Raw genomic sequence first — 12029 nt, 5'->3', positions numbered from 1 at the left:
TGTACTATTTTCTATATTGTAGAATAATAGTGTACACATCAAAACTATGAAATAACACATATGGAATCACGTAGTAACCAAAAAAAGTGTTAAACAAATCAAAATATATTTGATATTTGATATTCTTCAAAGTGGCCACCCTTTGCCTTGATGACAGCTTTGCACACTCTTGGCATTCTCTCAACCAGCTTCATGAGGAATGTTTTTCCAACAGCCTTGAAGGAGTTTCCATATATGCTGAGCACTGCTTTTCCTTCACTCTGTGGTCCAACTAATCCCAAACCATCTCAAGTGCAAACTATGTTACAAGAGCTTCTCCTTCTAGAATAACCTTATCAGACATAGGAGTGTCCACAACGGGGAGAAACGTAGCAGTGGGGCTTGAGATGTGCACAGGGGAGATCTGGGAACCATTCTTTAGCTGACATAGTATAGTTATCATGTGAAGTGTCTTGGGGTAAAAAGGGTAATTAACCACATACCCCTCATTAACCATTTGGTAACTTGACATTTGAAACAGGCTTGTGTAAATATGTTTTTGAGAGACAGTAAACCTAGCCTAGAACAGGGACAGGATTTACCTGACTGACTAGATGGAATAAAGTCATTTTATTATGCTCTAATCTATTCTTGCTAACATGCTGTTCTTTCTAAACAAGTCTGCTCTCTGCTTAAAAGATACTGATCATAGGAAATTTGATGTGTAATGTGATAAGCAGTACCATATTTAAAAAAAAAAACAGCTTGCATACTTTAAAAAATTTAACCACATTTAATTTTGAGCTATGACGCCAACCAATAAGATCCTTTATTTTCAGTGTAAACGGAAGTGGCTGGGTCCCAGGTAGTCAAAAGGACTTTAAAAACAAGATGCAATTTATATTCTTGCTCCACGAGGTGAGGCCAAAGGTAAGATTCGAGCAATTATGATAGATGTGTGGTAGAAGAGGTGGGACTCAGAACCTGGCATATAAATGCCGGCCATAGAATGGTCGGTGGACCAAGATTCAAATTAGTAAGGAAGAGGTGGTGTTTGCGTTTAGGACATTGTACATTGAACTCGTCCTTATATTTGGTTGGCAAGCATGCAAATGGTTGGTGTACAGAGTGTATGGTTGAAGAAACAGTGATGCATGTGTTGATGTAAGTACAGGGCTCTTTTAATTTTCTTAGTAATACAGGATTAGATAGGAGGGTTTATTTTTATGTTTGTTTCTTTATTTATTTAGTCTATTCATTTAGCTGTGATTCACTACACACTCCAGTACAGAATGTGGCGGAATGTAACTAACGTTTGAGGACCGCCATAATATTATAGAAGAAGAAGTAAACGGAAGTCAACAGTGGTCAAAAACAAATTTCACGTAGTGTTTTTATTATTTAGACGTTTAATTTAATTTGCGTTGGAGACGGTACTTGGTTGATTTATGTTTATCTAGGTAACGCTAGCTAGCTGCTTAGCTAACAATGGCTAATTGTATGGTTTTTCACACTCAAATAGCCTCTGTCCTGGAGGTGCTGGCAAATTCAGTCGTGGCAGACATCTGTAAACTCGTAGACGACGACTATGCAGTGTTTCGTTTGGAAATAACTGAAAGCCAGAAAGAAAACAGGGCATTGCGGATGAAACTACAGCTTCTGGAAGTGAAGGTGTCGAGTCCATGTCCTGACAAATTGAGGCTGTTCTGAGGGCAAAAGGGGTGCAACTCAATATTAGGAAGGTGTTCTTTATATTTTGTACACTCAATGTACAAGGCATATATAAACCTAAAAAGTCTGTTTCATATTGTGTTTATACTGTGTAGGATATGATCACAAAATTTCCCAAAACACTTTTAATGAGAAAAGGAATGCAGTTGATCAAGTTCTTGCAGATTTTTTTGTTGATGTGTGGTTTTCATATGTTATATTTAACTTGTTTATGTTTAATAACCACTTCAACTCGTGGAAATTTGTCAACATGGAATCGGGCCAAATTGACATTTAACATAAATTATAAAAAGCATATGCAGCATTACAATGGTAGAAATTGAAAGAGAACACTTTAGAGTTGATGGGGAAATGTTTTGACCAAAGGTGAAAACAACAGCTCACCTGACAAGACTGAATCCAAACATAACACTGTTGATTATGTGCATTTGGCATTTACTGTACTTTTCATGGCATTTGTCAATAAATCTGAAAATCTCTGTAAACATCATGTGAATATTCATTTACATTTGAGTAGGGGCAAGATAAGTAAAAATGGTTTGATAAGTAAAAATGGCCACTCCAATACCTTGACTTTGTTGTCCTTAAGCCATTTTGCCACAACTTTGGAAGTGCTTGGGGTCATTGTCCATTTGGAAGAACCATTTTTGACCAAGCTTTAACTTCCTGACTGATGTCTTGATGTTGCTTCAATACAGCCACATAATTTCCCTTATGATGTCATCTATTTTGTGAAGTGCACCAGTCCCTCCTGCAGCAAAGCACCACCACAACATGATGCTGCCACCCCCGTGCTTCACGGTTGGGATGGTGCTCTTCGGCTTGCAAGCCTCCCCCTTTTTCCTCCAAACATAACGATGGTCATTATGGCCAAACAGTTCTATTTTTGTTTCATCAGACCAGAGGACATTTCTCCAAAAAGTACGAACTTTGTCCCCATGTGCAGTTGCAAACCGTAGTCAGGCGTTTTTATGGCGGCTTTGGAGCAGTGGCTTCTTCCTTGCTGAGCGGCCTTTCAGTTTATGTCGATATAGGACTTGTTTTACTGTGGATATAGATACTTTTGTACCGGTTTCCTCCAGCATCTTCACAAGGTCCTTTGCTGTTGCTCTGAGATTGATTTGCACTTATTGCACCAAGGTACATTCATCTCTAGAAGACAGACCGCATCTCCTTCCTGAGTGGTATGACCCCATGGTGTATATACTTGCGTACTATTGTTTGTACAGATGAATGTGGTACCTTCAGTCGTTTGGAAATTGCTCCCAAGGATGAACCAGACTTGTGGAAGTCTACACTTTTTTTTTTCTTCGGATTTATCCATGATGTCAAGCAAAGAGGCACTGAGTTTGAAGGTAGGCCTTGAAATACATCCACAGGTACACCTCCAATTGACTCAAATGTCAATTAGCCTATCAGAAGCTTCTAAAGCCATGACATAATTTTCTGGAATTTTCCAAGCTGTTTAAAGACAGTCAACTTAGTGTATGTGAACTTCTGACCCACTAGAATTAATCTGTCTGTAAACAATTGTTGGAAAAATGACTTGTGTCATGCACAAAGTAGATGTCCTAACCGACTTGCCAAAACTGTAGTTTGTTAATTAACAAGACATTTGTGGAGTGGTTGAAAAACAAGTTTTAATGACTTCAATTTAAGTGTATGTAAACTTCTGACTTCAACTTTATAAGGTTCACACATTTTGGTCAAATGTATTATTCACATAGGTGCTCTTTCACGTGTGATGTGATTTCTTTGAAAAATTTTATCTGCGCAAACACCTTTGAACTTGGTGCTATAAGGTTCTATCTGCAATCCAATCACACAACGATGTGTCGTCAATAAAAAAATGATTGTATGTATGATGAATGACACCACAAAACAGTTCTGAGATCTGGTACTTGAAAAATACTCTTATAGGGCCAAATCCTTGATTAGTCATATCATAGGTTCTGATCCTCTTTTGGAATTACTTACCGAGGCTTTTTCAGAAGAACAGCCATAATTTAAGCTCTTTACAAATAAATACAGGTGCCTTAGAGCATGTTTAAGGCCCATTAGAGAGGCATTGCTGTTTTTCAATACAATAACCTCCATGGAAGGGGTATTTCACAAAAATGACAAACTTACTAAATGCTATTGATAACTAGCAAGTATTTTATTGACTGGGGGTGTCCGAGACCAAATAACTTAAGTTTACTCATTCAGAGCTAATCTTTAGCTGTTGCTCGTTCTCCATGGGATATGTTGTATTTGTCACTTTAGTAAACTATCGCTTTAACAAATGTGTGATGAACATGACTTAATATATTTGATGTGATTAGAAAGGAAGGATATTCTCTTACTTTACTCATTAAGTGTCTGTACTTTTCAATTTAAACAATAGTAACATTCTATGCCTGAGAATCTTATGGCTGAACCCAGATTGACATTTCAGAGCCCATCTGTGAATGCACCACCCCCAAAAATGTTTAGTTTTTTTGGAAATGTCTTAAGATTTTTATACTCTGCACTTCATGTACTTTTAAAGTGAGGACCTTATTGGTTTATGAAAGAAGAATTCATTACAAAACAGTTCTCAGTTCTGGGATGTGAACTTTGATGCTCATTGTCTCTCAACTATAAGTTTCGCAGATAGAACTTTATACTCCCAAGGACACGAAGTACTGTTGCTGTTTAGGTAAACTAAAATGTTTCCATTCTAAATCGCAATCTGGGTCAGGCCTCATTTGACAGCTTAGTCTATTGCCGACATGACTAGCTAATAAAGTGTTAGGCTTTCAAAAGGCACTTCAGACAAACGGATTGTAATTTTGGTGCACATAGAATGGAGTCATGAGTGCATTCAAGTGAGTGTTACGCGGCTAAGTTTCTTCACAATACGACAAACACAGGCTCATTGTGTTCAGGACAACCCAGGGTATAACGCATGTCATCTTTGTAACAAACATAGCGATAAACGTTGACACTGTAAATTACATGAGTTTTCAAATGTGGAAATGTGAGGTGCACATTTGGACTCACAGGTGTGGTTTGCTTGTATGACATCGGTTATTTATTATAATCCTCAACGTCTCATCTTTCTGAACACATGAACTCAATTTCCAGCATTCTCCTCACTCAGACAACATCAAATGTACTAAAGTAACCCAATTAACAGGAGGGATATCTTGTTGAGCAGTGCTCAAGTTTATAACGGGATGTCAGTCAAATCCCATACAGTGTTGAGAAGCGGAGCTCTGACGTCATGTATAGCATGTTACTGTACAGCCACAGCATTCCAATTTAGGCGCTTATCAATGACAATCTTGTATTTTCAACCCGTATACGGAATGACGGGCTGAAGGGAAAGGGTTAATAAACACAAAATGGGACTTTTCATTCTAAGACTTTCAGTGAAACTCACTTTAGTATACATCACATCTGATATCACCCTATTCTGCATACACCAAACATCACTTTATAACCAATATACACTTACTAAATATACCTACACATACCCACACACAAACACCTACTGTACACAAGTTGTTTAGTCAGGTTTGTCTGATGAAGATTTTTTGATTTATCATAGCTGACTTTGTTTTTACCCAGGTCATATTTATGTTCACCATGATGGGTTTAACAACAATGAAGTAATTCTGTAACTACAGTGGGGATAGGTAAACACACCATGTTGAAAGTCCATCATTATCAAACCATCAATGGTGCATTATGTAATTTTTTTGGGCGACCCCATCAAATTCACTTAAATGTCAGTTATAGATCTATCATTCTCATTGAAAGCAAGTCTAAGAAGCGGTAGATATGTTCGCTATTTCCATGCGTAGCGTTCTTTCGGGTTTTGTACACCAGCTGAAAATAGTTTCTGGTTATTAACCAGATATTTCACAGCGGTTTAGATGGTACTCTACACTTAAATAGGGTTGGGCGGTATCCAGATTTTCATATCGTCCTCTCTTACTAGAATGCTAACAAAATTGTCACAATTAAATAGCGAATTTCCATGGAGGCTGCTAGCTAAATATGCTAACAAGCGCAAATAACAAACAAAAAAATACTAATTGCAAAGACGAGCAATCCAGCTCATAAAGTTAAACATATATAGGTAGAAGCTTCCGAATGTGAATGAGATACATTACTTACTGACTTTATTGTCCCCCTGGGGAAATTTTGTAAACAAAAAAGTTTTGATACATGCAGAACTGGCTCTCAAGCAGCATGTCTACAACTGGAGTCGCTAGGGCAATGGGCCTGCCTGCTCTGAGAAATGCAAGGAAATCAAGATACGTGGCAGCTGTACAAATAACTAATCGAAATGGCGTTGGCTTCTCAAACATGGCAGAAAGATAAGGTGATGGGGCATCATATTGTGTTATTGCAGACACTTAGCAAGTTAAACTAGGGGTCGTGCTAACGCATAATTCAGGAAAAAAACAAATATTTTGCTGCGTTTTGTAAATGCTTCTTATTGTAATTTCTGCTCGGCATCAGAGCAATTTTGTACTTCAGTTGCACCTCTCGAATGAGAATTCACGAACAGGCATTCAGCAGACAGTACTCCGACTGATGTGTAGTTTTTTTTCTCAGGTACATTTCTTGGTTTAGCCAGCCTATTTTTCTCTGGTAAAATGCAATATTAACTTTAAGCAAAACATTAGGAAATGAAGCTGCCTACATTCTTTCTATGATAGTCCTAAACATTAGAAAGATGGCTATCCGTTTTTGAAAAAAAGACAACTCGTTTACTTGTGTGGCTGCCAGCCAAATAGCGTTGCACTTCTCAAATCAAATCAAATTTCAAATCAAATCAAATGTATTTATATAGCCCTTCGTACATCAGCTGATATCTCAAAGTGCTGTACAGAGACCCAGCTTAAAACCCCAAACAGCAAGCAATGCAGGTGTAGAAGCACGGTGGCTAGGAAAAACTCCCTAGAAAGGCCAAAACCTAGAGAGGAACCAGGCTATGTGGGGTGGCCAGTCCTCTTCTGGCTGCGCCGGGTGGAGATTATAACAGAACATGGCTAAGATGTTGAAATGTTCATAAATGACCAGCATGGTCGTATAATAATAATAAGGCAGAACAGTTGAAACTGGAGCAGCAGCACGGTCAGGTGGACTGGGGACAGCAAGGAGTCATCATGTCAGGTAGTCCTGGGGCATGGTCCTAGGGCTCAGGTCCTCCGAGAGAGAGAATTAGAGAGAGCATATGTGGGGTGGCCAGTCCTCTTCTGGCTGTGCCGGGTGGAGATTATAACAGAACATGGCCAAGATGTTCAAATGTTCATAAATGACCAGCATGGTTGAATAATAATAAGGCAGAACAGTTGAAACTGGAGCAGCAGCACGGCCAGGTGGACTGGGGACAGCAAGGAGTCATCATGTCAGGTAGTCCTAGGGCTCAGGTCCTCCGAGAGAGAGAAAGAGAGAATTATAGAACTGCACACTTAGATTCACACAGGACACCGAATAGGACAGGAGAAGTACTCCAGATATAACAAACTGACCCTAGCCCCCCGACACATTAACTACTGCAGCATAAATACTGGAGGCTGAGACAGGAGGGGTCAGGAGACACTGTGGCCCCATCCGAGGACACCCCATCCGAGGACACTTCTGTTGTCATCCGATGAAAATTCAGCTATTTTCTGCTGAATGTGTTGCACTAATATATTGTCTGTGAAGGAAAACTCTAGTTGCACGTCCCTGATCACTCTATTTAAGCAAAAAAACGCACTGTTGACTTTCAATATAAAACGCGACCCCTGTCAAAACACAGCTGGACTTACCTGCTCCCGCTTACTCCTGTTGTGCTATTTACAAACATACACTCAACTGGGGAACTAGGTCAACTTTGTGTTGGTTTCATGAGCTGAAATAATTTTCCATATGCACAAAAAATGTATTCTCTCAAATGTGGTGCATACATTTTTGTACATCCCTGTTAGGGGGCATTTCTCCGTTGCCAAGATAATCCATCCACCTGACAGGTGTGGCATACCAAGAAGATGATTAAATGGCATGATCATTACACAGGAGCACCTTGTGCCGGGGACAATAAAAGGCCACTGTAAAATGTGATTGCAGGAATGTCCATCAAAGCTGTTGCCAGAGAATTGAATGTTCATTTCTCTACTATCAGACTCATTTTAGAAAATTTGGCACTACGTCCAACCGGCCTCACAACTGCAGACCATGTGTAACCATGGCAGCCCAGGACTTCCACATCCAGCTTCTTCACCTGAGGGATCATCTGAGACCAGCCACCTGGACAGCTGATGAAACAAGAGTTTTTGCAGAAACACTGATGCAAACCCAGTCAGAAACGGTCTCCGGGAAGCTCATCTGCATGCACATCGTCCTCACCAGGGTCTTGACCTGACTGCAGTTCGGTGTCAGAACCAACTTCAGTGGGCAAATGCTCACCTTAGATGGACACTGGCATGCTGAAGAAGAGTGCCCTTCATGCATGAATCCCGGTTTAAACTGTACTGGGCAGATGGCAGGCAGCATCTGGTGATGTGTGGGTGACCAGTTTGCTGATGTCAACGTTCTGAACGGAGTGCCTCATGATGGCAATGGGGTTATGCTAAGGGAAAGCATAAGCAACAAACACACTTGCATTTTATCAATGGCAATTTGAATGCAGAGATGCCGTGAAGAGATCCTGAGGCCCATTGTCGTGCCATTTATCCGCCTCCATCACCTCATGTTTCAGAATGATAATGCACAGCCCCATGTCGCAAGGATCTGTACACAATTCCTGGAAGCTGAACATTTCCCAGTTCTTCCATGGCCCGCATACTCACCAGACATGTCACACATTGAGCATGTTTGGGATGCTCTGGATTGACAGTGTTCCAGTTCCCACCAATATCCAGCAACTTTGCACAGCCATTGAAGAAGAGTGGGACAACATTCTACAGGCCACAGTAAACAGCCTGATCAAGTCTGTGAAGATGTCGCGCTGCACAAGGAAAATGGTCACACCAGATACTGACAGGTTTTCTGATCCATGCCCCTACCTTTTTTTAATGATCTGTGACCAACATATGCATATCTGTATTCCCAGTCATGTGAAATCCATAGATTAGGGCCTACTGAATGTATTTCAATTGACTGATTTCCTTATAACTTTAACTCCGTAAAATCTTTGAAATTGTTGCATGTTGCGTTTATTTTTGTATAGTATCAAATCAACTAACATGTTTGCATAGTGTCATATCAACTAGCATGTTTGTATATTACTCATATCAATCCCTCATTGCCCAATTGGGGCGGCAGGTAGCCTAGTGGTTAGAGCGTTGGGCCAGTAACCGAAAGGTTGCTAGATCGAATCCCTGAGCTTTTAAAAAAATCTGAAAATGCCACATAGCGGGGTGATCCTATCAGATTTCTTGATCCAACATCCTCACACTCTATGTCTTACAGTCAGTAGACAATGTCGATCGAAAGCCTGATCTCCTACTAGTCAAAAAGGAGCTAAATAAATAAATACATACAGTAGGGGTAGTTGCTTGGGCTAAATTATAGATGGGCTATGTACAGGTGCAGTAATCTGTGAGCTGCTCTGACAAGCTGGTGCTTAAAGCTAGTGAGGGAGATAAGTGTTTCCAGTTTCAGAGATTTTTGTAGATCGTTCCAGTCATTGGCAGCAGAGAACTGGAAGGAGAGGCAGCCAAAGGAGGAATTGGTTTTGGGGGTGACCAGAGAGATATACCTTCTGGAGCAGTGCTACAGGTGGGTGATGCTATGGTGACCAGCGAGCTGAGATAAGGGGGGACTTTACCTAGCAGGGTCTTATTGATGACCTGGAGCCAGTGGGTTTGGCGACGAGTCTGAAGCGAGGGCCAGCCAATGAGAGCGTACAGGTCGCAGTGGTGGGTAGTATATGGGGCTTTGGTGACGGTCATAGACTGCATCCAATTTATTGAGTAGGGTATTGGAGGCTATTTTGTAGATGACATCGCCGAAGTCGAGGATCGGTAGGATGGTCAGTTTTACGAGGGTATGTTTGGTAGCATGAGTGAAGGATGCTTTGTTGCGAAATAGGAAGCCAATTCTAGATTTAACTTTGGATTGGAGATGTTTGATGTGAGTCTGGAAGGAGAGTTTACAGTCTAACCAGACACCCAGGTATTTGTAGTTGTCAGAGCCGTCCAGAGTAGTGATGCTGGACGGGCGAGCAGGTGCAGGCAGTGATCGATTGAATAGCATGCATTTAGTTTTACTTGCATTTAAGAGCAATTTGAGGCCACGGAAGGAGACTTGTATGGCATTGAAGCTCGTCTGGATGTTAGTTAACACAGTGTCCAAAGATGCGCCAGAAGTATACAGAATGGTGTCGTCTGCGTAAAGGTGGATCAGAGAATCACCAGCAGCAAGAGCGACATCATTGATGTATACAGAGAAGAGAGTCGGCCCAAGAATTTAACACTGTGGCACCCCCATAGAGACTGCCAGAGGCACGGACAACAGGCCCTCCGATTTGACACACTGAACTCTATCAGAGAAGTAGTTGGTGAAACAGGCGAGGCAATCATTTGAGAAACCAAGGCTATCGAGTCTGCCGATGAGGATGTGGTGATTGACAGAGTCGAAAGAGTACAAATGTGCTTAACAAGTCTCATAATAAGTTGCATGGACTCACTCTGTGTGCAATTATAGTGTTTAACATTATTTTTAAATGACTACCTCATCTCTGTACCCCACACATACAATTATATTTAAGGTCCTTCAATCGAGCAATGAATTTCAAACACAGATTCAACCACAAAGACCAGGGAGGTTTTCCAATGCATCACAAAGAATGGCACCTATTGGTTTATGGGTACAAATACATTTTAAAAAGCAGACATTGAATATCTCTTTGAGCATTGTTAAGTTATTAATTACACTTTGGATGATGTATCAATACATCCAGTCACTACAAAGATACAGGCGTCCTTCCTAACTTAGTTGCCAAAGAGGAAGGAAACCACTCAGGGATTTCACCATGGGGCCAATGGTGACTTTAAAATAGTTAGAGTTTAATGGATGTGATATAAAAAAAACTGAGGATGGATCAACAACATTGCAGTTACTCCACAATACTAACCTAATTGACAGAGTGAAAAGAAGGAAGCCTAAACATTCCAAAACATACATCCTGTTTGCAAATAACTTGACAAAGCAATTAACACTTCGCTTTCCTGGAAAAAAAAGTTCTGTTTTGGGCAAATCCAATAAAACACATTACTGAGTACCACTCTATTTTCAAGCAGAGTTCTGGCTACATCATGTTATGGGTATGCTTGTAATTGTTAAGGAACTGGGAGTTTTTCAGGATAAAAAAGAAAGGAAATGAAGCTAAGCACAGGCAAAATCCTAGAAAACCTGGCAGAGTAGATGATATGGTGATGGTTGGTGTGATGGTGTCTAAAAATGCTTCACTGATGAAAGTGACATCCTTGTCCTGTTGTTTGATGCTGGTGTTTTATAATGAGGAAATGATTGTGCCTTAATTCATGTTTACTTAACAAAGTAGTGAAGATGTGTGTGATGTTGAGTCTTTTCAAAAACTATTCTAAAATGTTTTGATCAAAGCGAGATTTACAGAAAAGTTCGTGTTACCATACTGAGAAAAGTTATTCTACTTGTCATGTATTGTTTTGTACAATAAAAGTACTGTACACCAGATTATATGAATGTGTGACCATTTTGTTCAAATTAAATACAAAATTGACTGTGCTGCCTGACTTGGTTATTTTTGTGTCATTGCAGGGACTAAGTGTCCCTTATCTCAATCGAACCAAAACATACTGAATTCTTGAATCAACACATATGGACAATTTTTATAATAAACTCCAATGGCTCCATATTGTTAGGTACTTGAATCACATTGTTAGAGATGGGCCTTACTGTGGTTAACATTTTATATATGTCATGTTCAGCAAAGACTTAAAAACCTTTTATATGCTCTTCTGTACAATTTGTTTTTAGGGCAGTGAAAGGATCTCTGAAGTGGCTGATCAGGAGTCATCGCTGTTCCTTCCCGTGTCGGAACCAGGACCGAACTAGGAAATACAGACTCCCCCACCACACAGAGCACAACCAGTGGACAGGTAGACTGAACATACTCAGTCCTGGTGGTCATCAGAGAGACAGAGGCTCCAGTCAGGGATCCAGTCTGCAGCCCAGACCCTTCTCTTCACAGTCTCAGTGCAGGGATGAAGCAGGGCCTGGGGCTGAAAGAGACCCTCCTGTTCCTATGATACAAACACCACAGTCTCCGTGATGTGCAGAGCTTTTAATCAGGGCAAGGTGACCGGAAACTT

The 12029-nt window shown here is 40.5% G+C and overlaps 1 protein-coding gene across 3 annotated transcripts in view; it reads right to left on the bottom strand.

The window, feature by feature from the left end:
- The window catches only part of LOC112231940 (zinc finger protein 583), a 969163-nt gene that overhangs the window by 412544 nt on the left and 544590 nt on the right, over positions 1-12029 (bottom strand). The window lies entirely within an intron of this gene.

Source organism: Oncorhynchus tshawytscha, linkage group LG34, assembly GCF_018296145.1.
Source record: "Oncorhynchus tshawytscha isolate Ot180627B linkage group LG34, Otsh_v2.0, whole genome shotgun sequence".
Taxonomy (NCBI): Eukaryota; Metazoa; Chordata; class Actinopteri; order Salmoniformes; family Salmonidae; genus Oncorhynchus; species Oncorhynchus tshawytscha.
The sequence above is the reverse complement of the archived record's forward strand: the minus strand, read 5'-3'. Positions and strand labels throughout refer to the sequence as shown.